The sequence below is a fragment of the Sarcophilus harrisii genome, chromosome 1 (genome assembly GCF_902635505.1).
Source record: "Sarcophilus harrisii chromosome 1, mSarHar1.11, whole genome shotgun sequence".
NCBI classification, from domain to species: domain Eukaryota; kingdom Metazoa; phylum Chordata; class Mammalia; order Dasyuromorphia; family Dasyuridae; genus Sarcophilus; species Sarcophilus harrisii.
This window is the reverse complement of record NC_045426.1, coordinates 307,349,382-307,373,268: the sequence shown is the minus strand read 5'-3', so window position 1 is coordinate 307,373,268 and position 23,887 is coordinate 307,349,382. Positions and strand designations below refer to the sequence as shown.

General features: G+C 36.9%; 1 protein-coding gene across 4 annotated transcripts in view; it reads left to right on the top strand.

Annotated features, from left to right (window-relative positions):
- Window positions 1-23,887, top strand: part of ABAT (4-aminobutyrate aminotransferase) — a 123,780-nt gene that overhangs the window by 20,712 nt on the left and 79,181 nt on the right. Inside the window, exon 2 of one of the 4 annotated variants that reach the window (XM_031944884.1) lies at window positions 12,852-12,945. The exons of 1 other annotated variant lie outside the window; for it this stretch is intronic. The gene's annotated coding sequence lies outside the window, so the exon portion shown is untranslated. Of the gene's footprint in view, window positions 1-2,498; window positions 2,557-12,851; window positions 12,946-16,542; window positions 16,933-23,887 lie in introns of those variants that run through there. 2 more of the 4 variants (XM_031944889.1, XM_031944880.1) reach the window with 2 other exon arrangements.

The following is a 23,887-nucleotide window of genomic DNA, read 5'->3' as shown; positions in this document are numbered from 1 at the left end:
CCTGGAATTTGTTTGGTGACCTTGACAAAGTTATTTCTCCAGAATCCTCTCATCTATGAAATGAGCAGTCATGACTCTGCTTAGATGGAAAGATCTTTGTAAAAAAAATAATAAAGTGCTAAGTAAATGCAACATTACCAGCTTTAGTGGAAAAGAAAATAACATTCTCCAGGAGATGGTTTGGAAAGAAAAAGAAAAGAATTCATCTAGATTTTAGTTCAGTGACTGGGGTGGGAAGCAGATGGACTTGACAGGCTTCAATAAGAAGTTTATGCCTTGCTTTAATTTTAGTTTTCTGCAGAAGCCAAGTGATTGCATTTCTTTCCCACTATAGCATGACAGCCTTCTTATGAACTCTGTCATTCAATCTCTTCTCACAGGGCTTTATAGGCTCTAAACACCCAAGAAAGGATGTAATCCATAGGTCACAAACCCACTTCTTTTGCAGATACAAGGTAGATTTGGTGTTTGTATTCTCTACATATTAAAAATTTCAAATTCCATTTTCTTATAGAGCTAAAAGAGATCTTAGAGACAATTGAGTGCAATTCCCTCATTTTATACATGTGGAAACTGAGGCACAGAGAGAAAGAAATGTTAAGTAACTTGCCCATGCACACAAAGTGTATGAGGCAAGATTTGAATTCAACTCTTCTTGACTCCCAAGTCCAATATTCTGCCTACTACATACCATCTAACACTTCTCCAACAGTAGTCCCCTGTGCCTAGAACTCATCTCCTCCTTACCTCTATTTGGACTCAGGTCCAGGGCTATCTCTTTATAGATTTCCTACCCTTACACCCTCAGTTGTTAATACTGCCCTCCCCTCAATCTAAAATTACTTTATAATTACTTTGTGAAAATTTTGTACTTATTTTTTTAGCATTTTGTCCCCAATAAAATGTGAGTTTCTTGAGGGCAAGGAATTATTTAATTTTTGTCTTGATATTCCCAGTTCCTGATACATAGTAGGTGCTTAATGTTTGTTGAATAAATGAATGAATAGGAATGATCCTGGACTTCTCTGATAGAAAGCTGACAGATGGGAGAAAATCATGTGTTTTGTTCAAACTAGAAGGGACCTTAATTACTCATGTTTAACCTATTTTAGATTGCTTGCTATCATGGAGGAAGAGGAGAGAAGGAAGGGAAGGATAAAAAGTTTGGAACATAAAATCTTACAAAAATAAATGTTGAAAACTATCTTCCCATGTATTTGGAAAAATAAAATCCTATTGAGAAAAAAGAAAAATTATAATATGCAAAAAATAAGGGACCTTAGATCATTTCCAGTCCTTTCCTTTTATACTTAAGGGAACTAAAGCGGAGAATGGTGACATAATTCTTTATGAAGAATTTACAGAAAGGCACAGACAAGAATTGCACAGGATGGGGCTTTGATCTATGTTAGTGAAGGAAGCATCCATTTCAGTCAAATGAGAGTTGTCAGATTATTGGTCTATATCAAATTCTTGTGTCCAGGACCTTTTACTAGTCTGCTGGATGCAAGAAATCAAGAATTGTTCATTACTGTATCATAGAACCATTGACAAAATTGAACTGGAGCCCAAATAGTCCAGCAACTGTATTTTACAATCAGGAAGGGAAAAATCACTCAATTCAGTATAATGGAAAGACTGTTGTCTTCTGGAGGCAGAGGCCCTGGGTTCACCACTTCATTCTTAACTACTTCTGTGACATTGCACAGTCATTTAACTGCCTTGGTTCTGTTTTCCCCCCCTGTAAAATTATGGGGTTGGACCTGATATCTTCTGAAATTCTTTCCAGCTCTAGATCTAACATCTTATGAGCCCATTGCCTAGAGTGCTCTGGGGAAAAGAGAAAATCAGGGAAAGTTTTGTGGGGGGAAGTAGTATCAGGGTTGGGCTTCAAAAGAAGGAATAAACTTCAGGAGATGGATGTATAAGAGGAATTTATTCCAGGCGTGGAGTAAGTTATGAGTCAAAGCAGAGAAATGGGAGATGGAGGACATGATAAGAATAGGGACAGAGAGTAATCCAATTTGCCTGAAATACAGGATATATGAAGGGGAGTAGTATGAGATAAGACTGGACATTTGAGTCAGAGCCAGGCTGTGAAAGATCTTGAGTGCCAGTCTGGAGAATTTATACTTAGATATCCTAAATTAATTACTAAATATTCTAGATTGATTTTAATTGGTGTCAGAAATTAATATATAGCCATTGTCATATTAGAAACCAACCCACATAAGGAGCCTTTGTGGATGGGCAGCACTGCTATTATTTTAATTTAGAAATATTCATGAAAGCACTAAGAGGTGAAAAGTTAGGAGAGGAAGAGAGGAAGTTGAACTATGATTGCTGACACTTACCCAAGAGGCTAATTGTGATGGCAGCAGTTAGATATGTTCAGTTACCAGGACAACTCTGTGATGCTAGGGATGCTAGATAGTTGAAATCTGAAATTATTGACCTTTCCCTCATTATCTCAAAGCTTACTATTTGCTAGGTGCTATACTGAATCAAAAGGCTATAAGACCCAGGAGCATCCCCAGTCTAAGAGCTTTTGATCTGGTAGGAGAAATGAAACGTGTACATATTTAATTCAATTCATTTCAACACCCTAAACACTCAAGCAATTCCTATAAGAAAGCTACTATTTGAGACTCTAGGGATAAAAAGACAAAAATTAGATAATCCATGCCCTCAAGGATCTTACATTCTACTAGAGATACATGCATGTGCACACACACATATATATTATATATATATATAATGTATGAATATATGTAATAAGTAATTTCAATTAACAGATTTAAAAGCATTCATTAAGGACTTCTGATAAGCAAAGCACTGTGCTTAGTGGTGGAATTGTAAATACAAAAGAATGATCTTTCCTCTTCTCCAGGAATTCACATCATAATTTGGAGACAATATATGAGATTTCAACTGCAATTCAGATAAAAGATCCCATGATCAATCAAAACAGGGGTAGGGGAGAGGGGGAGGGTGTTGACCTGCCCAGGGCTCTTGGATTCACATGCTCATTGGGGTTAGTTGGTCAGCAATTATTGTTGGTAACAGGAAAGGTGAACCCCTTTTTCACAGTGATTTCTCAATGATGTTTGCAGGGCCTGAGATGTGAACAGGGTCAGTTGTGTAAGGGGTCACTGCTATTCTCAAGTCTCTTGAGTTTAGTATCTGGAGCTATCTATGTTGGAGTCTGAGGAGAGATGGCAGTCAAGATGGGAATTTGCCTGGGATTTACTACCTCCTGTCTCTCCCTCTGGGTGCCTTATTGCTTCAGCTTTATCCAGTGGATAAAGATCAAATTTGTGAGGATGACTAATCCCTCTTTCATCAGAGCTACTTTCAGGTACTTGAGGAGGGATGGCAAAAATCTTTGTGAACTCTGCCATTATGGAAGTTAGCAATTCTACAGGGTATATAAGTGAGGAAGGAACACATTTCAGGCATGAAGAGAAAGATTGTCATGTATGTGGAACAGCAAATAAGCTAATTTAACTGGCGTGGTGAGTATGTGAAGAGAGCAATATGAAAGAATAGGAATCTGATTGAGAGCCATATTGTCAAAGATTTTTAATACCAGGTTAAGGAGATTATATTTTATCCTAGAGACAAGAAGAAGTCATTGAAGATTTTTGAGTAAGGGAGTGACATGATCCATTCTTTATTTTGGGAATGTCAATTTGGCAGCTGTGCAGATGAATTAGAGAGAGAATGGAGGCAAATTAGGAGACTAGTGCAGTGATATTGGGGAGAAGTAATGGGGTTCTGAACTAAAACAGAGATGATATTACTAGAGAGAAATATAAAAGATGCGATGGGATTAGAATCAACAGCATTGGACAATATGTCAGACATAGGAGGTAAAGGAGAGGGAAGAGTTAATCATAACTCCAAAGCAGTGGATCTGGGTGTTTGAAGAATAATGGTGCCTGCAGCAGAAATGGGACTGTCAGGAACAAGAGTAGATTTAGGAGAAAATATATGTTCTATTTTGGACATGTTAAGTTTGAAATGCCAAAAGGACATGCAGATGGAGATATTTAACAGGCAATTGATGATGTGGAACTGGAGCCCTAGGGAGAGAGAGAAGAGAGCTATTATATAAATTTGGAAGTCTTCTTCTGAGATGATCATTAAACCCATGGGAACTGATGAGCTCACCAAGGAAGATCACTTAACTACAATAGAAGGTGGTTCAAGGTATGTGCGATATACACAGCCATTAAGTACTAGTCTGGTGGAAAGAGTCCCTAAGTTGAAAACAGAAGACTTGATGCTAATGTCTGGCTCTAACATTTATTAGTTATGTGACCTTGGGTAAATCATGGAAGTCAGGTGAAGCAACATTTTTTCCCCATCAGTATAAAAAAGATTTAGCATTATTTGCTTCTCAGGTTGTTTCTAGCAAAACACATATTATTTAAAGTACCAGATCAGTGTTAACTATAGCTAAAGCAGTGAAGGAAGGCTTCAAGTCAGTCTGCCAACAAGCATTTATTAAGTGTCTACTGTATACCAGGTACTCTGCTAAATTTTGGCCATCAAAGAAAAGCAAAAGACAATTTCTGCCCTGGAAAGGCTCACAGCCAAGTGGGAGAGATGTGTAAATAATTGTATACAAACAAGCTGAGAATTAGGTAGGATCGGAAAAGGCTCGCTTGTAGAAGGTAAAATTTTAGCTGGAGTGTAAAAGGAAGCCAGGGAGGTCAGGAGGCAGAAAGGAGGAGGGAGAGCCTTTGAGACATGGGAACAATACATGAAAATACCTAAAATGAGAGATGGGATGTTGTGTTCAAAGGACACTAAGAGGGCTGGTGTCACTGGTGCTTTCAAAAGTGTTCTTTGAAAAGCTGCAGTCTAGCTAAAGCAGTACTCAGCCACTAACTTGAACTCAGCAGTTTTATGAAGGTTAAGTGAGATAAAACAAATTTCCAAAAGGGGAATTGGCTGCCTCAGGAAGTGATAGATGTCTTAACAGGAAAGGTCTTTTAGCTGAGGATGGATGAGTTAGGAATGTTGCAGAGAGGGTTTCTGTTTCAGATATGGGTTACATTGAATGGCCTCTTCACACTCTGAGATTCTGAACTTCTGAGTATCTTTGAAAGCACTTTATAAACTGTCAGATGTTATACAGTGGCCATTTCATAACACTGTTGCTCTGGAAAGATTATTCTAAACATAACTCAGTAGCTGCTTGCTAGTTGATTGGTGGTCGGAGTTTCTCATATGTAAGGAATACTGTGAAACACCCTGCTTTGGGCTGCTTGCTGGAAGCTCCTGGGAGATTTGGGAATGAGCAGATTTTATCTTCTCTGAACTTCATCCAACTGTTATCATGCCTAACAGATGTTAATATGCTGACTGGTACATTGGCAGGAAAGATGATCAGACTTTTCTCATAATGGAGAAGTTTGGGGCAGTAAGTCTAACCTCACCAGGGTTCAAGGGTGGCAGTGAATACTTCCCTGTATATCCTCAGTGCTCAACAGAGTGCCAGGGCAAATGAAAAAAAATGAGAAAAGATGAATTTCTCCGATGAGATCAACTCATAGATTGGTTGGGGAATCTACATCCCTACCCCCAGTACCAGCTTCCTGGTTATCCACAATCCATGAGATGATAAGGCAAAAAAGGAAGGGAATAAGCATTTATATAGTGCCTACTATATACCAGGCACTGTGCTATATGCTTTTTACAATTATTATCTCATTTGATCCTCACAAAAACCCTGGAAGATGGGTTATATTACTATCCCATTTTACAATTGAAGAAACTGAGGAAAATAGAAGTTAAGTGACTTGCTGAAAATTACACAGCTAACTAGAAAGTGTCTCGAGTCTTCTTGACTTTAGGCCCACACCCCTATCTACTATGCTACTAACTACTTCAGATAATAGAGAATCAGTAACTGGTTATTATTATCCTGTCTGTCAGCTCAGGGAAGGTAGTTTTGGATCATACTTAGAATTAGAATGAACCTTAAAGGTCATCATATCTGACCACCTCATTTTACAGATGAGAAAACAGAAGCCCAAAGAGATTAACTAATTTCTCCAGAGTCATATGGCTAGTAAATAAATGCCGGAAGCAGGATTCATTTTAAGTCTTCCTGTCTCAGATCCAATATTTGATCTTTGTATTACATAGGCAGCTAGGTGAAATAGTGAGTAGAGCCTTAGACTTAAAAATCAGGAAGATCTGAGTTCAAATCCTACCTTGGATATTTATGAGCTGTATAATCCTGGACAAGTCCTTTGATCTCTCCCAACCTCAGTTTCTTCATGTTGTGAGAATCAGATGAGAAAATGGGTGTGAGGTGCTTAGAGACCCTAAAAGCACTACAAAAAGGCTGGTTCTTATTGTCCCATGTTGTCTCTATATCCTCTTGGTTCATAGGCCTTTCTAACCTGCATTCTATTATTACGTCCTATTCCCAGACTTTCTCAATGCAGATTTCTTTTTTAATGAAAAAAATTAAAACAGAGAAGCCAAATATATTCTAAAACCTGAAAAAGGAAACTGTTGGTTTGGGTTGTTTTTTTTTTTTTCTTTTCTTTTCTTTTCTTTTTAAAGTAGGAAATAGAAAAGATGTACTGCTGAGCTTCCCATTGGAATTGGAACTGGCTGGCTGGCAGGCCGCCATGTGGGGGAGTGAGTGTTCCCACTGCTAAAGAGAGCATGAAGGAACAAGTGAACTTAGAGTTCTGCATCAGCACTGCCTTCATTTGTCTCTCTCTCTTTCTCTCTCTCTCTCTCTCTCTCTCTCTCTCTCTCTCTCTTTTTCTTTCTCTCTCTCATACACACACACACAAAACCTCACCTGGTCTCAAAAGAATTCCCAGGAACTCAGAGCATCCCTGAGGGGAGAAGTCAAATAAGGGAGAGCTAATGTCCTGGGTTCATTTCCTGGCTGAAAAAAAAGGTGGGTCGTGTAACAAGTTTCTTAGAGATTGTAAAGAGGGTAAAAAGTCTATCTTTCTGGCTAGAAAGAGAAAAAATAGTCTGAACAGGCACAAGACAATGATGAGTGATAAGAAAAGAAAAGAAAAAAATGCCTATGGCATTTGCCTATGAGACTCAGTTTCCTCATCTTTAAATGAGAAGTTGGACTAAATGGCTTCTTGGAGCTCCTCCAACTCCTGGATCTATGACACTGTGATCTCCTTCATTAGATTGTAAACTCCTTGAGGATAGGAACTATCTTTTGTCTCTTTTTGTGTCCCTAGCACTTAGCCCAGTACATAGTAGATATTTAATAAATGTTTATTGATTGGTTGATCAATATGATCCCAAGGAAAATTCTTCCATGCCTTCATATCCTTTCATGTAGGATAGAGTTAAGAATGAGAGGTAACTATGAGATAGCAGAGAGAAAGCTGGCCTTGGAAGTAGATTCAAGTTTTGCTTCTGACATATATTGACTGTGTCACCTTGTATGAGTCATTTACTATTCCATGTCCCCCACATCTCTTAAGATTCAGTTCAAGAGTACCAGTGCAGGTGCCACCTGTTCCCTACTGTGAGTTCCTTATATCAATGAAATCACAAGTCCAGTCCAAAATAGTAAAATTTATACTTGACCTCACAGGATTGTTGCAGAGAAAATACGCTGACAAACTAAAATTGGGAAGGATTTGCTTTTTGAGTTTTCTCATAGAAAAAAATGGTAGTCCTCCAGCCCTATCTGCTCCCTTGAATGAAGGGAATAGCCAAGATAGGTTACAGCATTTCCAAGAAAGTTCATGTGACTTTTTCTGGATGGTGGGAAAAGCAGAGAAAAGGCAAGAGGTTACCTAGAAATTTCCCCTTGATGCTTAGAAATACCATTCATGAATTTTAGTGTTTGAAGGATCTTTGGAGCCAAGTCAAAGAATCCATGAAAAGAAAAATTAAATCAAGAATTGAATTTCCACAGTTTACAAGACCGTGGAAACAGGATATTGAAGTGGGGAGAGGGGAGCAAAATCAAACAACAGTATGCTCTCTGCTCCTTGCACAGACTCTGATTAACTTCCTTCAATGTGACCAGACACTTAACCTCTATTTCTCAGATTCTCTCCCTTTAAATTGGAATGGCAGAATTTGTCATGATGTGAGATGATTTATGTAAAAGCAAACTGAACTTTTCAAAGAAGAGAGTATTCTTGGGATATATTTTGCAGTTTCGTTGGATGAGTGTTAGATTGGAAATATGACCAGCGGCTGAACATCAGAATGTTCCTAGCTGGCATATAATGCTTTCTCTAAAATTTGTAGCCCAAGCTTAAAATCATACACAATAGCCAGGAATTTGTATTTGTTTTCTAAGGAGCAAGTTAACTCTGTAATTTCAATTCATCTCAATCTCAAATACCAGGCTGAGGAGTTGAGACTTTATTCTACAGACTTTCCAAGGATATCTCGGGTTTTCTTTAAAAAAGAAACCACTGTCTTAATGAAGGTTGGGGGTGAGAATAAGGGAAAGAATATGGAACTCAGAAATTTAAAAAACAAATGTAAAAAAAATGTTTTAAATGTAACTGGGGGAAAATGTTAAATAAATAAATAAAATGTAAAAAGAAATTACCAAAATCCATGAACTGTTTCTCTTTTCTTGTCTTGGGGAAACTTCTGATTTCCATCCACATGCCCCACCTGCTATTTATCTTTCTTCTTCTGTTACCAGTCTTCCTCTGCTGAGGTTGAACCAAGAAAAAGGCAACTTGATGGGAATTTAAAATGCACTGAAGTTCAGAGGGAACTGATTGAAGTTCATCTTTAAATATTTCCTTCTGGGGATTGAAATCGAATTTTAGCTGATTAAATGCCCAAAAAAAAGTTAATGTCTCTTTTTATGATCCACTTTGAAGCTTGTATCTTATTTCCACACCTTTGGAAATCCAACTGAACACAGATCAATTTTCAAGTGCCTCTGGGGTTCTCTATTAATGCCACATCGAGTTATTCAATAGTTGTTTTCCTATAATTAAATGTCTAGACACTCTCACTGTCATCAGCTGTGCTTCTGAACATCTCCTGTTGTGGTCTCTTGGACTTAGTATATGACAGAGCTTGACTTCTTACGGGGAAGAAATAGCCAGCCCCTCACTGTCAGGTTCATGGAGTGATAAGATCATAAATTTTAGGGCAGCTAGTCTTTGTTATCATTTAGTTGTGTCCGATTATTTTGGGGAGTTTAGAGGCAAAGATACAGGAGTGGTTTGTCATTTTCTTCTCCAGCTCATTTTCTGAAGACAACCAAGATTAAATGACTTGACTGGTGTCACAAACTAGATCTGAGGCTAGATTTAAACTTGGGAAGCTCTACTGCACCATTCCACTGCCCTGCATCTAGTTTACCTCCCTCTTTTTTTTTTCTTTTTTTTCTTTTTTTATCAATGAAGAAACTTGACAATAATCAAGTTACTTGCCTGTTGTCACACAGGTACAGGTAGTGAGTAAATGACAGAACTGGGATTCAAATCCAGTGGGGTTTTTCCTATCCATGGAAGTCTTATACCCGAGGGTGCAAACATTTGAGTGCCAACCTGCACTTTTATATATATATATATATATATATTTACTCTGAATTTCTCTTCTTTCCTAGCTTTGTGAGGCTATATCAGTGATACTTGCTTTGAGAGTTCTTGAATTTCACAAAGCATCTTTAAGATATTTTAAGTAGATGTTGGCATTATACACCACACACACCCCTCCTATTCACTAATTCACTCTATAACCTTGAACAAGCCAGATACTTCATATTTCCCTGGTTGTTTATTTCCTATTTTTTTTCTTATTTCATATTTGAGTTTTTCCTTTGTTTTTTAATAGTAATTTATTGTTCAAAATACATGCAAAGATAGTTTTCAACATTCACCTTTGCAAAATATTGTGTTCCAAATTTTTCTCCCTCCCTCTTTCTGTCCCACTTTCCCAAGACAGCAAGCAATCCAATATAAATTAAATGTGTGTAATTCTTCTAAATATATTCCCATACTCATCATGCTGCACAAGAAAAAATATGATTAAAAGGGAAAAATCCATAAGAAAAAAACCCCAAGCAAACAAACCAAAAAAAAGGTGAAAATACTATGCTTTGATCCACATTCAGTCTCCATAGTTCTTCATAGTTCTTTCTCTGGATTTGGATGTTCTTTCTTTTTTTTTTTTTGTCTTAGATCACCTCCTTGTTGAAAAGAGCCAAGTCCATTACAGTGGATCATCATATAATCTTGTTGTTGCTGTGTACAGTGTTCTGATTCTGCTCACTTCACTTAGCATCTTTCCAGGTTTTCTAATCATTTCCTAATTTGTAAAATGAAGAAAGAAGGGCAGTTACATACTTGGATTGTAGCTCAAAAAGCTAGAAGGGTCCTTCAAAGTTCTCAAACGTTTTGATCCCAGGACTCCTTTCAGTTGAAGAACTGCCAGTATAGTCTAGCCTCGTTTTACAGGTGAGGGAACCAAGGCTTAGACAGGTTATAAGATCACAGACTTTAGGACAGGAAGAGACTTCATAGAGACAAATCAATGACCTATCAATCAATAGGCATTTTTAAGAGGTATTCTTTGTCAGACAATAGGAAAAAGGAATAAAAACTGTGTTTTAATTTTCATAGGGGTCTCCTAGATGAGGAAACTACATTTTCTGATGTAATTATGGCAATACATAGTTGCTTAAAGCACTAAGAGCTTAAGTGACTTATCTAGCATCACACATTCAGTATATCAGGATGAGAAGTAAACTCAGGTCTTTCTAACTTTTTCTAACAGAGAGAAGTTTTTCAGATGATGAAATTAAAGCCATTTATAGTTATATGGAAAAATGCTCTAAATCACTATTGATTAGAGGAATGCAAATTAAAACAACTCTGAGGTATCACCACATGCCTCTTAAGTTAGCTAAGATAAAGGAAAGGAAAATAATAAATGTTGAATGGGATATGAGAAAACTGGGACACTTAATGCATTGTTGGTGGAGTTGTGAAATGATTCTGGAGAGCAATCTGGAACTATGCCTAAAGGGCTGTAAAACTGTACATACCCTTTGACCCAGCAGTGCCATTACTGGGGGGAAAAGAAAGACCCACATGTACAAAAATGTTTGTAGCAGCTCTTTTTGTCATAACAAATAATTGGTAAATGAGTGGATGCTGAACAATTGGGGAATGGCTGAACAAGTTGTGGTACGTGAAGATAATGGAATAGTATTGTTCTATAAAAAGTATGAACAAGGCATAGAAAAATTTGCATGCACTGATGCTGAGCTAAACAAGCAGAACCAGGAATACATTGTACCCAATAACAGCAAGAATGTGCAATGATCAATTATGAAAAGCTTGGTTCTTCTCAGTGGTTCAATGACCCAATAGACTTTAGACAAAAAATGACATTTGCTTCTAGAAGAAGAATTAAGGAGACTGAATGTAAATCAACACATGCTATGTTGATTTCTTTTTTCTGTTTTTTAATCTCCCATGGTTTTTCTCTTTTGCTCTGATTTTTCTCTCCCAACATAATTTATAAAACAATGTGTATTAAAAATAAACAAACTAAAAAATATTTATGGGAGAGAAGGGAACAGAAGAAGGTTGTAACTGATCTGTTTTTATTTTAACGTGATTATGTTGAAAGATGAAGTTTCATTCCATGTAAAAGAAAAATCAAATGTATGGGAATGTTCATTTGCTAATTCTTGCTCTGAAGTGTAAGATGAAAGAAAAATTGGTGACAGAAATAACTGTCCAATTAATTATATATTCTAGAAGCTGAGGATTGGCAAGAAATTCTGAACTGGTTTAAAACAGACTAATAAAGAGATTTTTAAATTAAGCAATATGTGTCAAATCCATTCCTCTGAAGATTAGGGAAATAAAGACTAGCGTGCCTGAAAGGTAAGTTCACCTAAGAACATTCCTACAAGATTTTTCTTGGCCATCTCACCATAACATGTACCCATGGCCATCATCCTTATCTTCCTCTACCAGACCTTCAGATTTTTTTACTCTTTATCTCCTTCCCTCTCACCTCATCCCCATAGGTGAATTTCAGCTTTAATTTGCCCAGAAACAGGCTTCTCTAGCACTTTGGGATAACCTCACCATGCAACTACACAATTACACACACACACACACACACACACACACACACACACACACAGCCTTTCCAGTTCCCCTGGATGTGTTATCTTTTCTATTAGAATGTAAACTTCCTAAGGACAGGAATGCATTGTTTGCTAGTCTTTATATTGTCCTTATATATAATCACTAATCAATGATTAATATCATGTGTTGGTACATATTAAGCTCTTCTTAAATGCTCCATCTTTTTATCTAAACCAGATCTGAACATTCAGATTTATCTCAGTTGTGTTTTTGTAACATGCTTATAATTTTGTTTTGTTTGGAAATGTTTAATGTTCTGTGAAGTTTATAGGTTAACCTCAAAGAACCTCTTACATGAATTTTTAAATCTCTTTACCTCCTGATTAGTGAAAAGAGAATGTGATCAAAAGTCAGGAATTCTAGGTTCTAGTTCTGACCCTTCTGTTACCTAGCTATATAATATCAAGCAAGTCCTTTTTCTTTTCTAGACTCACTTTTCACACTTGAACTATTGATCATCTTTAAGATTCCTCTCAACTTAAAAAAAAAATCTGTGATGTATCTTATTATTTCCCCAAGCCAAAAAGAAAAAAAAAAAGAAAATATAGAGGTTTTCTTGTTCTATTGAGTTATTTCTTTTCCCTTTTATTGAAAATTGTTGGTTTAAACTGGTACACAGTATGTTGCTGAATGCATTTCTTGCTTGCCCTGTACTCTTTTGATGCTAATGTGTTCCATTTCCATCTTTCTCAGGTTCATGTGACATTTACCATTTTGACATTTTGGCTTTAGCCTTAGAAGTAAGCATTGGGTTCATCTTAAGTTCTGTGGCATGATGCTTTGCAAGGTACTTTATGTTTTCTAGATAATACTTTCAAAATATATATAATATATACATATATGTGTGTGTATGTATGTATAAACATCCAAAATATGACAGTTAGCCAATATAGTAGTAAGTGCGTGAATTTTTTGAAACATACAGTAATCAGTACTATTTCTTTTTATATCTTTTTATTTACAAGATATATGCATGGGTAATTTTTCAGCCTTGACAATTGCAAAATCTTTTGTTCCAATTTTCCCCCTCCTTCCCCCCTACCTTTCCCCCAGATGACAGATTGACCAATACATGTTAAATATGTTAAAGTATAAGTTAAATACAATATATGTATACATGTCCATACAGTTATTTTGCTGTACAAAAAGAACCAGACTTTTAAATAGTGTACAATTAACCTGTAAAGGAAATCAAAAATGCAGGCAGACAAAAATAGAGGGATTGGGAATTCTATGAAGTGGTTCATATGAGTACTATTTCAATTTGTAATATAATGAGCTACATTTCTTTAGTATGGCTAAAGTATCTAAGAAAGTATTTTTTTCTTTAAATAGTTTTTTTTTCTAAATTACATGTAAAGACAATGTTTAACATTTCATTTTTTATACTAATAGCTTTTTATTTTTCAAAATACATGCAAAAATAGTTTTCAACATTCACCCTTGCAAAATCTTGTGTTCTAAATTTTTCTTCTTCCCTTCCTTCCTAAACCTCCCCTAGACAGCAAGTAATCCATTATAGATTAAATATGTGCAATTCTTCTAACCATATTCTCATATTTATTATGCTGAACAAGAAAAATCAGATCAAAAAGAAAAAATGAGAAAGAAAAAAAAACAAGCAAACAACTACCACCACAAAAAAAGGTGAAAATGTTGTATTGTGATCCACATTGAGTCCCTATAGTCCTTTCTCTGTATGTAGATGGCTCTCTCCATCACAAGTCTATTGGAATTGTCCTGAATCACTTCATTGTCGAAAAAAGCCAAGGTCATCACAGTTGACCATCACATAATCTTGTTGCTGTGTACCATGTACAAAAAAAACTTGGCTCTACTCACTTCACTTAGCATCAGTGCATAACATTCATTTTTTAAAATACAATTTTGAGTACCAAGTTCTCTCCTTCCCTCCTTTCTCTTCCTCTTCTCTGAAATGGTAAGCAATTTGATATGGGTTATATACATGCAATCAAGTGAAACATTCCCATATTAGTCATATTATGAAAGAAGAAACAAACCAAAAAAAATAGAAATGAAAATAGTATGCTTCCATCTACATTCAGACTCCATCAATTCTTTCTCTGCATCTGAATAGCATTTTCCATTATGAGTCTTTTAGAATTGCCAAGAAGACGATTTTCACAGTGAAGGAATAAGATACAGCATTTATGAATTGTGTCTCTATTTACTCTACTCACTACTAATTAATCAAACAGTTTCAGGCATTGTGCTGAGCATTGGGGATACCAAAAAAAAAGTCAAATTCATTCCCTTAAGAAACTCACATTCTAGAGGGAGGGATGATAGAGAAAAAGCATTGGCCTTAAAAAATTGGTCAAACAACTTGAGTTTAAACCCCACTTCTGATGCATGCTTCTTGTATGACCTTGGGTAAATTTACAGGAACTAATAGCTTCTGAGGTCCAAATCTGTGAGATTTAAATCTGTGATCCTCTTTTGTCTCATTCTTTATACAAAATGAATACAAAGTGGCTTTAGAAGAGATGGAACTAGTGGCTGAAGAAATCAGGAAAAGCCTCATGTAGAAAGTGGTGTGTAAGCTGAAATTTGAGTTTGAACCGAGGTTCCAAGAGGCCATGTTGAGGAGGAAGCACGCTCCAGGCATGAAGAACCAACCCCTAGTAAAAAGACACAGAGAGAAAATGAAGCATTGGGTGTGTCCAAAGCAAATTCATTCACCAGTAATTCATTATTATATTCCAAAAGTCACTAAATTGTAAATACCCTTTGACCCAGTGATATTGCTACTAGCTATATTTTCCCAAGAGATCAAAGAAAGAAGGAAAGGATCCATCTGAACAAAAATATTTAGAGAAGCACCTTTGTCATAGCAAAGAATGGGAATATTTCAAAAAGGCTTTTTCATTCCAAGGAAAAAAGCTACATTTGTTGGGAATTCAAAGAGATAGAATAAACACACAGTTCCTTGACCTCACAATGCTTATAGTTTATGTGGGAAGACTGAGTATACATTGATATTTACAGATCAATAATCATCATACTACACAACATGGCATCAGTGGACAGAGAATTAGCTGTAATGTGAAGAACTCCGGGATTCAGGTTTTGCTTCTAATATGTATGTAGTTAGCTATGGGATCATGGGCAAGCCACTTAATCTCTGCTATTCTGCTTAAATGAAGAGAAGTTCCCCACATCATTCACAGCCAAGAATTATAGATTTGGAAGGGGAAGAGCCCTCATGAAAGGTTAAGACCACAAAAACAAACAAGCAGCAATAGAAGGCATCGTGTAACAGGGCCCAGATGAGCAGTAAATCCAGTATGTCTGCTTTCCACCTAGAAATTAAAGGATATCCCCTTCCTCTTTTTTTTAAATAATTAAATCTGCTGCTCTAGCTAGATCCCTTCCTAGTTTTCACTGGGTCCTGTGATGTAAACAGATCTGGGTTGTGGTACCTCTTCTCCGGGTGCTTCGTTCCCCAGAAAAAGACTTTCTTCTCGAGTTCAGATTGGATCACTCTAATGTGCTGATTACTGCGCTGGGTAAGTCAGTATCTGGCTTGTAATAATTATAGATTTCCTCTGTGATTTTCTCCCATTGGTTTCCACAGCAACCATGTAATAGCTCTGCTGAAGCACTGTCACAGTGATTTCAGGCCAAAATGGCTCAGGCTATACAGCTTCCCCATTGCTGTTCCTCTAGTACTCCACTCCTCCATCCCCAGGCAGTTGTCATGGCAACTGATTAGAGGCACCCAAGACCTGCAATGTTTCTCAGGATCAGAAACACAGCAGAAAGCTCTGAATTCCACCTCTATCCCTCCACTCCCCAACCTTAAGCAGTCCCCAGCCCCCCTCCCCTTATTCTCCAGTTATACGGCATCCCTCTTTCTTCTCTTAGGCATCCCAACGTGGGTAGGAGTTGATAAGGGCCCTCAGCCAGTGATGAATGGGTGCGGATGAGGCTCAGGAGCCTCGATTAATCAAATCCTGTGCAGGCTGGGACCGAAGGAGCAGGATGGTGGGAACTTCTTCCTCTTGAGGGAGGGCTCAATGGATGTGTTCAGCAGAATGCTGCCAGATGCAGGGAGATGATAAAAGGCTGCTTTTGCAGCTGCTAGGCTCCTGCGTAAGACGCTGAGAAACCCAGAGACTCAAAAGCCCTGTTGTTTTCATCGGGGCTTCATTATTATGCTAGTTGACTTCCTACTGGCTAGGAGAAGAAGCCACAAAGAGGACCTTTAGCAAGCAAGGGAGAGGTGGGGGCAAGCTAGGGGGAGAAGGGAAGGAGAGACCGTGCTTTGCGGGGGGGGGGGGGGGGGGGGGGGGGGGGGGGGGGGGGGGGGGGGGGGGGGGGGGGGGGGGGGGCGAGGGTCGGATGTCTGTGACAGAGTACACGTGAATCTTTACGGGCAAATGAGCAGGAATTCAATCTCATGACCCCCCCCAAGCCCTCACTTTCTACTCTTCCTCTTTGGGTCCCGGCTGAGCCCAACAGTTTCTAGAGCCGGGTTGGTTCAGAGAGGTGGTTCTCCTTTCTGCCAGCTGAGATGTCGGGTGGCTGCCGTGTGACTCCCCCTCCCCCTGTGAGTGATCCACATTCTCAGGACTGACAGTCCCTAGCAGCTCCTGAGGGGGGCTGAGAGCAAAGATCTCTCTTTAGGATGCACCCCACATGCTGCAGCCCCGGAATTCTCAGGAATGAAACAGAAGAATTAGTGTAAACTCGGCAAGCCGCCTGCTGGAAATCTTCACCCCAAGCAACACGAGTGTCTTGGATTTCTCCTGTGAGTGTGCGTGTATGTGGTGTGTGTGCGAAGGGGCGACTGTGTCGGAAGGGGGGATGTTTTGCCAGCTAGGGAAGAATTTCTGAAGCAGGGGAGGGCATGGTTAGGCACTCATTCAATGGAAAAAGCCAAAGGGGAAATTGTAAAAAAAAAAAAAAAAAAAAAAAAAAAAAAAAAAAAATGTGCTATTTGCAAACATTATCCATGCAGAATTTGCTTATATCTGCCTGCTTACAAAAGCAGCCCTGTGAGATGGAGCGAGGGTCACCTTGAAGGATGTGATGTCAAGCGCCCAAAGAATTATTTTACTTCTCCAACAACGCCCCCCCCCCAATTTCTCCATTTAGGTGTTCTGAAGGAGGTTTCTAGATTTTTTATTTATTGTTTTTTAAATAGATGTCCCCTTTTTCCTTGGGACATGACCTGGATGTTTCATTAATTTCTTTCCAGTGGGAGAGTATTTGTTGACATGATGTAGTCTATTGAAAAAAATGTAGGTTCTAGATCTGCTACATAACTTGGACTTTTTTTTTTTTTAATATTTGGGGAACTAGGAATAAGTTTTATGAAGCTATGTGCATTTTTCCCCCTTTTACCTTATGAGCTCTGTGGTCATGTTAACCCTTTAAAACAATCAAGTGGTTTCAAAGAAACATCATGAAAAGAACCCTGGTTTGGAAAGAGTCAGAAGCTCCAAGTAATTTTGGACACTTTGCTTTACTCCTTGGAGTCTCAGTTTCTTCATTTGTAAATGGGGCTAATAAGTCAGGAGACTTGGATACAAATTCCACTTCCAGAATTTACTATCTACTTAAGTGACCTTCTACAAGTTACATTTCCAAGCCTCAGTTTTTCTTCTGTAAAATGGATATAATTATGTTTGTACCACTTACCACAGAGAGCTATTATAAAGATAGCATTTTGAAAAATTTAAAAGGCTATGTAAATATATGAATTATTGTTTTTGTTATAATCTTCTGCCTGCCTTAGTAGGTTGTTGGGAAGATCAAATGAAATAATACAAAGTTCTTTGTGAACTATAAAGTGGCATGTGAATCAAGGAGCTATTAATAAAAGGTTAGAGTACCACATATGTATAATTTCAGTGGAAAGTTATATTTAATTTATAAGCTGACAATAAAGAAAATTGGTGACATTTAGTTTTTAGGCTCATTATCATTTTTAAGTAGAATACATATGCGTACAATGAAGAAATAAATATTTTCAGTTTGTCTCTGATAAGACCTTCAAATGAACTTTTTATATGTTTTCCTTGCTTATTCACCTGGTATAGCCTGTCTACAACTTTAGTTAAAGTGCCTTATGTAAACAGTCAATGACAGAATATTTATTGTTGGCCTGGTAGTGACCCTGTAAAGAAGTAAAGGATGTTCTCTGCCCTCTGGGATCTTACAGTCAAGTTAGAAAATATAGCATATAAGTGCTCCTAGACAGAATAAGTGCTTAAGGATCAGTTTTTGATGAATATGACAGTGGTGCTATGTGACCACAAGAAAGTCATTTAACTTCTGAGGGACTCAGTTCCCCCCCCCCAAAAAATGGAGATAATCCTTTTTGTGCTGCAAACCTCAAAAGTACTATAAAAAAGTACTTCAAAGTGCTATAAACATGGTAGCAGTTATAATGATTTATTATAAATGTGTCCAGGGCCTAATGTAGTCTTACTATAGACATGTAAATTGAATTTGGGGATAGACAGTTCTCAGACATCAGATTAAAAATTCCCATCCAGAAATTATCTAGTTTTATTCTCTTATATCCTAGCAATTATTGTCCCTAAACTGTCCCCTTCTTGGCATTTTAAAGCTTCCTGAAGAAAATAAAACAAAACATGAAATCATCATGAGACATGAGTTCAAGAACCTGCTTCAGATACTTACTAGCAGTATGATTGAATATGTCTTTTAATCACCTTGGGTCTCAGTCTGTTGCTCTGTACAATGAATATAATAATAGTACCTATTTCATAAATGTTGTGATGCTCACGTGCAATATGTTAAGATGATTAAGTGAAATATGAGCATGTTGAGTACTTTGCAAACCTTTAAGCTATAAAAATGTGAATTATTACTATTAGTTTTACTGTAGAAGTCTAAGATGACATTAATAAGAGGAAATTGAAATGCAAACTTTTAAAACGAGGTTATATCTTGAGACTTGTGGTTATTGATTTTTTTTTCCTATTTCTCCCTTTGGATTTGAGTTCCTCAGGCTACTCAGAACCCCAGAAAATGAAAATATGATCTCAGAACTCTCTGCTCCTCAAGATTTAGGGAAAATTCAAGGGGCAGTGAGATCTCAATTCACTCTCAGGTTATATTTAGCATATGATCCTGAGGAAATCAATTTCTCTCACTAGTCCTCAGTTTCCTCATCTGTCAAATCAAAGCATTAAATAAGTTGACCTATAAAATCCTTTTACAATCCATGATTTGTGACCCAAGATCACAGGCAGAAAAGAAACTGCAAGTTTGGAAAGGTATTATTCATAGGCCTGAAATGTAAAGGAAAAGGGCTTTTTAACTGGGGAACAGAGCTGAAGATATCTTTTTTCCACATTTAGTGTGCACAGGATCTCTGCTCTAAGACATTGAAATGGACCACATAGAATAGGCCAGAAATCAAGAACCTCACCAATAAGTGCAGAATAAAGTAGACCCTGGGAACAATGTCTTTCCTTTACCTCAAAGAATGAATGGGTTACTTTTTCTTCCAGAAGAAGAAATTATTCATTTAGTATTCTTATTCTTTCTTTCTAACTGCAGGCAGATCTTGTTTGCAATGCAGATGTTTTTTACAAAACTGAGAATTGATAATTATCTCATTGAATTTTGAGTCAGAAGTCTTGAGTTTTCATTCTGACTCTGCAGTTTACTTTCTTATGAACTTCGAAAAGAGCCCTGGATTGTAATCAGAGAAACTGGGTTCAAATCCCACCTCAATTCTTCACTGACTTTATAACCTTTAGTAACCAACCTCATCTCTCTAGGTCTGTTTTCTTATCTCTAAAATGAGGGGAAATTTTTATTTTTATTTTCATGCCCCTAACACCTAATTATGCTGGGGATTTAATAAATGTCTGTTGGTGTACATTAAATTGTACTCATAGGGATGTAAAAATGATGCTAACATACTTAGCCAATTAGGTAAAAAAAAATTACTCAAAATATTGATATTGGGTTAAAAAAAGTTCACTTTTCATGAAATTGGGATAGTCTCAGTAAATCCAGGTAGATTGTATCATGCTCATATTTATGACTGGCTGGCTTTAGGAGGACAAAATTGGGAATCAGTTCTAAATCCAATATTCTGGTTATCTGCTTGTTATATTATTTAGCTCTGCAAAATCAGAAACCAGATTTTCCCAGTTCAGCCATCTCTGATTAACCTCTTTGGTACTTGAGTTCATTATAATCACCAGAAATAAAAGGAAAAACTGAAAATTAATGGGCTTTGGAGTCAGAGTATCTGGATTCAAATCCTACCTCTAAAACTTAGGCCTGTATAATTTGGGGTCATTTAACTTACTTGGGTATAAAATGCTCTGCACAGAAATGTTAGTTATTATTATTGTTACTAGTGTTACTGTTAGCATTTGTAAAACCAAGGGAGTTAGGCTAGATGGCCTCTGAGATTCTTTTCAATTGTCTACTTGTGATCCTAAAAAAATGAGGATGATAATTCCTTCATTTACTGTGAAGAATTCCTTCCTGGTGTCTAAGTATATTGTAAACCCAAATTTGTCACCAGTAGATTACTTGCTAAACATGGGATCAGGAAATGGGAGGAAGCAGCTAGGGGAGGGCACTGGACCTGGAGTCAGGAATTCCTGAGTTCAAATGCAGCCTCAGATACTTCCTAGTTATATAATACTGCACAAATTATGACTTCTGTTTCCCTCGGTTTCTTCATCTATAAAATGAAGCTAATAACATCACCCACCTCATAGTATCGTTGTGAGGATCAAATGAGATAATTGTAAAGTACTTAGCACAGTGCCTGGAACATAGTAAGCATTATATAAACATTAGACATCATCATCATCATTATATAATTTTGAAGGTTTTTTCACCCAGGCATTGGTTAATCTTTAATGTTTGTCTTTGCTCCCTTTACCTCTTTAAAATATACTCCATCTATGATCAGTTATTGTGGTCGCTATTCCCTGGAGTCATCTGGAGACACACTAATCAGTTCTTACTTTGTGGTTCTTTGCCTCTAGATTCCATGCAAACCCCAATTCTATTACTTCTTCCTTTATGTGACATTATTTTATGATAAACCTATATCAGCTAATTGACTATCCCATATTTTACATTTTGAGTGGTAATTCCTTAATGAAATTTCAGGAGATTTCAAGACACCTTAGTCATTTTAGGATATGGGTTTGAATTCCAACTCTTGCATACTTACTCATTATGTGAATAAGTAACAGATTTTTGTGTGTGTGTGTAATTGTTATTGTTACTGTTCTGATGTTATTGATATAGGAAACTCTCATTGACGAAACCTCCCTCTCCCCACGTAGATAGCCAGTTGTTCACAGAATCACAGAATTTAAAAGTGAGAAGGGATATCTATGACCATTTCCCCCACCTAACTAGTGGTCATCCAGCCTCCAAATATGAGAAGCTTACTACTTTTGAATAGCTTAAATTATTGGGAAGTTTTTTCCTAAAAACAATTTCAAAGTGTCTGTTTGCAAATTTTACCTACTGTTCCTCTTTTGTCCTTTGAGGCTAAACAGAGCAAGTCCAATCCTTCTTCCATTTGACATCTATCACCTCTTCCCCTTCTGACTCTTCTCTTGCTTCAGTCTAAGTATACCAATTCCTTCAACCTATTCTATATTTTATAGTCTTGAGCCCCTTCACCATTTTTGGTTGTTCTCCTCTGGATATCCTAGAATAACACTCCAGATGAGGTCCAATGAGTGCAGAGTACTGTGAGTCTCACCTCATTCCTGGACTGTTATCTCTCTCAACCCCAAGGTCAAATTAGGTTTTGTGGCTGCCATATAACCCTGTTGACTCCTGTTGAGCTCGAAGTCCATAAAAACCCCAAGATCTTTTCAGAAGAACTGATATATTGTCCAACCATGTCTCTTCTATGATTTTTTTTACCCAAACACAATATTTTATATGTAAACATATGTTATGCACATGCATACATATATTTATATATGTACATATTTTATATATGTGTGTGTATATATATATATATATACACACACACTTTTATTGAGTTTAATCTTATTAAACTCAGTGCTCTAGCCTAAAAATATTCTTGGATCCTGATTGTCCCCTACTGCATTAGCCGTCCCATTTGTGTCAATTACAAATTTGATGAACAACTAATAGTCTTATATAATTTTTGGTCTTCAAGAGTTTGTCTGACGAATATAGGAATGTTTAGAAGTTCTACACAATAGTTTAACTGGTATCAGATTGCTTGTTGTCTTGCAGAGGAGGCAGGAGGGAGAGAAGGAGAAAAAATTGGAATACAAGGTTTTGCAAAGCTGAGTGTTAAAAACTATCTTTGCATGTATTTGGAAAAATAAAATATTATAATTTTTAAAAAGTAGTTTGGGACCCTGAGATTTTAAGCGACTTGCCCAGGGTCACATAGTAACATGTCTGACTTGAACCTAGGGCTTTCTGGCTCCAAGGTCAGAGCTCAATCCACTAAGTCATGTTGTTATTAGTTTTAGAACCAAAGGGGTCTTGGAGTTCATCCAAAGCAATCCTTTTATTTTACAGGTAAGGAAACTGATGCCTCAGTTAAGTGACATTTGCAAGGTTCACAAGTGGCAAATGGCTGAGTCAGACTTTGAGCGCAGATTTTCCAAATGCCCATACAGTTTTCCTAGCCTGTTTTTTCATCTAAAAAATAAGGAGATTAGACTAAATAATTGGTAGAATCCTTTCCATCTCAAACAATCTATGAATTTATAATTATACCTGTAAGTGTATAATTATACGCTCATTATATAAAAAAATCTATTTATAAACCATCACTTTTGCTGGCTAATGGCAGATATACGATTTTATTTTCACTTTCAAAAATAAATTTTCTGATCAAATTCAGATCAAAGTCTGTTTAAGGCCTGTTTGGAACTTCTCTACATAGTGACTTTCAAATATTCATTGACTATCTTCTCCAAATTCCGGTTTGCAAAAAAAAAATAATAATAATAATAATAATTAATAATAATAATAATTAATGTTTTTAATTCACAGCTAAATAAATAGTTAATTCTATTTTTCTGTCAGTTCTTTTACTTTCCTTTGTTAAGTATACTCTAAGGCATTGAAGGACATTCCAAAATTAATGATAAAAGCCATCTGCCCCAGGCGCCTCGTGGGAAGCCTCCCAGTTCTCCCTGAGTGGACAGATTAGGGTTTATAGCTCATAAAAATAAATTTTATGACAAATAGGAAAAGGCATGGGGTTTTAGAAACAGACATATCAGCTACCCAGCAGACAGGACACCCCCTCAAATACTGGATTAATGTACAATGATGGTAAAAATAAAATGTGGATGACTGTTTTGCAATTAAAATAAGTTTACTGAGGACAATAAAGCTTTTTGAATACTCACTTTCCACTTTGCATAGAAAAGGAAAAGGAGCAGAGGAGGAGAGGTTTCTACTTAATCAGGTTTATTATTATTATTATTGATGAAGCTTGTTTTGACATAATACATCCATCTCAACAAGCACCCAAACAATCCTTCCAAAATATCCTCCCCACCAAAAAAAAATAGTTAAAACTTCCTGGAAGATTGATTTTGATTGTTTGTGTATGGTGCTCTCCTTTTCTGTTGTTTACCAATTGCTAACAGAATAGGCTCATTTAGAAATGGAAGAGACTTTTGATGTGAATATTATCTGTTGTCTTTGACTTGAGTTGTGTCATCTTTTAATGTTATACT